The sequence below is a fragment of the Anolis sagrei genome, chromosome 6 (assembly GCF_037176765.1).
Source record: "Anolis sagrei isolate rAnoSag1 chromosome 6, rAnoSag1.mat, whole genome shotgun sequence".
Classification (NCBI taxonomy): domain Eukaryota; kingdom Metazoa; phylum Chordata; class Lepidosauria; order Squamata; family Dactyloidae; genus Anolis; species Anolis sagrei.
This window is the reverse complement of record NC_090026.1, coordinates 30,182,638-30,186,610: the sequence shown is the minus strand read 5'-3', so window position 1 is coordinate 30,186,610 and position 3,973 is coordinate 30,182,638.

Genomic DNA, 3,973 nt, shown 5'->3' with positions numbered 1-3,973 from the left:
AAACAGCTCAGGTCAAAAATTTCTAAGCAGTAGATTCCTTCTGCCCTTGTCAATTATTCTGTCAATACATTGGCCATTTGCTATATCGTTGTACATTCCACAGCACATTTACAGGTAGTACGAAGTTCCAGAACTGTTGTCATCCCCCAACATGCACATTTATTTTTGGCTTACAGCTCCCATCATCCATATTCAGCACAGGTTTTGATGCAGGGATGTCATATTGAAGAAGGGGTAGACTTATTCTCTGCTCCTATAGAGACTAGGACATGGAGCAGTGGATTCAAATTACAGGAAAAAAAATTCTGATACTGAGAGTTGTTCTACAAAAGACTATGGTGCTTCAGAGTGTGGTGGAATCTCCTTCTCTGGAAGCTTTTAAACAGAGACAAGATAGCATTCTGATTACACAGCCCAACCAAAACAAGTCTCAGTTTCTTAATTTTTAAGCCTGTTCCTGGGGTTATTTGGTGCACTGATTCAGAAAATTGCGTTGGATAGACATCATGAGCTCTAGTTTCTTTGATATGGTTATGATGTTCCATGGGTGAGCAAATGAAGACTGGCATATGGTATATGTTATGTATCTCAAAAACTAGAGTTAATAAGGGAAAACTGGTGCCATTTTTGGAATCCGCAAGTCAAATATACCCAAAAACAGTTCTAACATTTGAGGTACCAAAATGTGTGTTGGCCAGTGTTATGTGTTCCTGCACGGGGTTAGAGATATTATGTACAATGGAATCCAAATACTGGCAGGACTATAGTTGTTTACTTCTGCTTTAGAAGATGGAATGCTGGAGACTTACGAGGTCTCTGCATTTTAGAAATACACAAAGAGTTGAGCTAAATCACAGTGCATAGCTACTGTTGTCAAAGCATAAACAAGAACTATAGCATCCAAGGGTGCGCCCTCTTTCAACCAAGTCAAAGCTCTTTCCTTCTGTTTCCACAGCTACCATTGATCCATCTTACTTATTGTAATCTACATCAGTGGTTATCAACTTTTGGGCTTCTCCAGTGCTATGAGATTCAACTTCCTGACTCTTTGACCACTGGTTATCTGGATGTAACTTCTGGGATTCATTGTTCAGATCAAACATTGAGAACCACTGGTCTATGCTAGGTTTCCAAGTTGTACACTGTTGAATTACAACTTCCAGCATAACTAACCAGCACATGTCTGAGGATAGTGAAGGTTGTAGTTTTCCACATTTGCAAAACAGAGGGTGGGAGAAAGGCTGTCTAGATTTCAAGTAAGAGCTTTTTCTAACTCTTGTCTGAGATGCTAAGGGATTGTATCTAGGTCCTTCTGCGAGAGTTATCCAGAAAGTCAGATAACCCCTTGAAATACAAAGGATGAATATATTTTAATAAAACTTACATGAATTGTAGCATGGGTATTACATTATTTTTCCACATAATCACCATTCAGTTCAATACATTTTGTCATCCGTGGGATGAGTTTTTGATGCCCATGTCATAGAAGTTTCCCTCCATCTTTTTCAGCCAGTTTGTCACTTTGATTTTCACCTCGTCGTCGGAAAAGTGGTTTCCATCAAGGTGCTCCTTCAATTTAGTGAACAGATGATCATCACTGGGTGTGAGATCGGGGTTGTGAGAGGGGTGGCTTAAAACATCCCCAACCAAATGAAGTCAACAATTCTTCTGGTGCTCGAGTGGTGTGCGGGTGCGCATTGTCATGAAGGAGACAGATGTTCACTGTCAGCATCCTATGACATTTGTTTTGATGGCTCTGTGAGGTTTCTTCATGGTCTCACAATATATTCTGTACCCATTTTGTCACATTCTGTCTGGATATTGCATCCTCTCCATAAACTGAAATGATTTCATGATGAAACACAGCGGTGTTCATGCTCTTAGAAGTTAGGTAGTGTTTTACAGTACGAACTTTGCACTTGGAGGGAAACAGAATGAGGAGGCTTATCTCTAACCTTCACCACGATGCCAGTCGATGAGCTACTGACAACTGGCACTGCTCGTTCGCTTCTGCTGGCCTCCCGTTACACAGCAGTGATACTAACTTCCACTCTGAAAATTCCCACAGGAACTACATGCCTTGTAACCTTACTTTCAAGACAACCCTCATATGTCCAAAGAAATGTTCTGTTAGAGATCTATGGCCTTTCCTGATATCAAGAAAAGAATGGTTCCCCAGCAATATAAATATTATCATGTACCAAAAAGACAAAGAGGGCAATCACATAGAGTGAATTAAGAAATAATCCCTTGGTGACATAACTTTGTGGGATATTCACCTTCCAAAAAGCTTTTGCAGTAGAGTGCAAGCTTAGTTGTTCAGTTACGCTGTTAGATTATTCTAATAATTTATTTTTCTCTGTTGATCTATTATATTATAGAATCATAGAATCTTAGAGTTGGAAGAGACCTCGTGGGCCATCCAGTCCAACCCCCTGCCAAGAAGCAGAACTTAATAAATCATTGTCATGATTTATTTCTGTATTTGATTTCTCTTCACACAGTCCACTGTTTTTAATATTTTAAACCTCAAAAGGGAGTATAAGAATGATAAAAAAGAATGTACTTATTTCCAAGATTTTCCTCCAGTGCTATTTGGCATGTCCATAGCGGGTAACAAAAGTTTAGAAGTGCAATATTAATGCAATGCAATAAATAAAACAACAGCATGGCATGAAATTTCAACCAGAGAGTAAAACTTGTATAACAATTCTTTTTTCCCCAAGCCATTTTTTTATGCCGTGGAATTGTGTGTATTTTTACAGACTAGAAACTTTAAAAATGCATAATGGTCTTGTTGAGATTCATCCCAGGGAGTGTTCCTTCAGATTACATGTCTTGCCAAAGAAGCAAAGAATCACAAGAGAGAATGTGTCTTTTTATTTGGTTTTTTTACATTTTGCAAATTACTGCATTTAACAACAGAAGGAACTTTTTGTCAACGAAGAAGGTTCAGCAATGGAACCAATTGCCTACAGAGGTGATGGGGTCTCCTCTTGATGTCTTCAAAAAGAAAAGATAGCTTTTATCTATATGCTGCAACCGCATTTGCTTACATTTGTTCCATTAGTTCTGACTGGCCTGCCTCTTTGCATCAGACTTCTGTTTATCCTATTCTCAGAAAAACTGGGACTGCAAGTTGTTTTGACAGAGACTGAAGATATCTTTTCACTTTTATTACTTCCGAAACAGATATCTATTCTATTACTACTAGACAGACTAAAATAGTATTATTCAAAGTAGTAGTCTGCAGATCATTGCGACTCCTTTGCTAGTAGTCCACTGCAAGTTTTCAAGATACTGCAAAAATTGTAATAATGTGGAGTAAATATGATACTGGTCCAAAAGGGAATGGAATGAAAAGTTTGTCATATTAAATAGTATGAAAAACATGTTTGGGATGTTTGTAAACTTAAATATCCATGGGTTGTTGCAGGTTTTTCGGGCTGTATGGACATGTTCTAGATGCTTCTATAACATGGCCACCCAGCTCAAAAAACCTACAACAACCCAGTGATTCCAGCCATGAAAGCCTTCAGCAATACATTTATTATCCATGCTCAGATGCTGAAGACAAAACAGGGTGGAAACTAAATCATCTAGTCAGTCAACTAGATTGCATTGTACAGAAAGATGAAATATAGCTCTGAAAGAATAGAGAACAATGAAATGGAATGAAAGTTTAGTGGTCTGATGGCTACTCAAACAGTATGGCTCTGGGAACTCAAATAGGAAGGTGGTAAGTTCATCTTGGAGTGAGGTCCCAAAGATGTTTAAATAACCCCTGTTGAAGAATCCAAATGGGCCAGAGTTATAGCATCTGTGCCAGATAGTATACAGGTGTTTCTACACTTAAGTCTGGAACTCTCATGATGTATACAACCAAAGTCATTGATTATCCCTCTTGTGGTCTAACCACTTCACAGAATCCTAAAGTTAGATGGGATCGCAAGGACTATTTAGTCCAAAACCA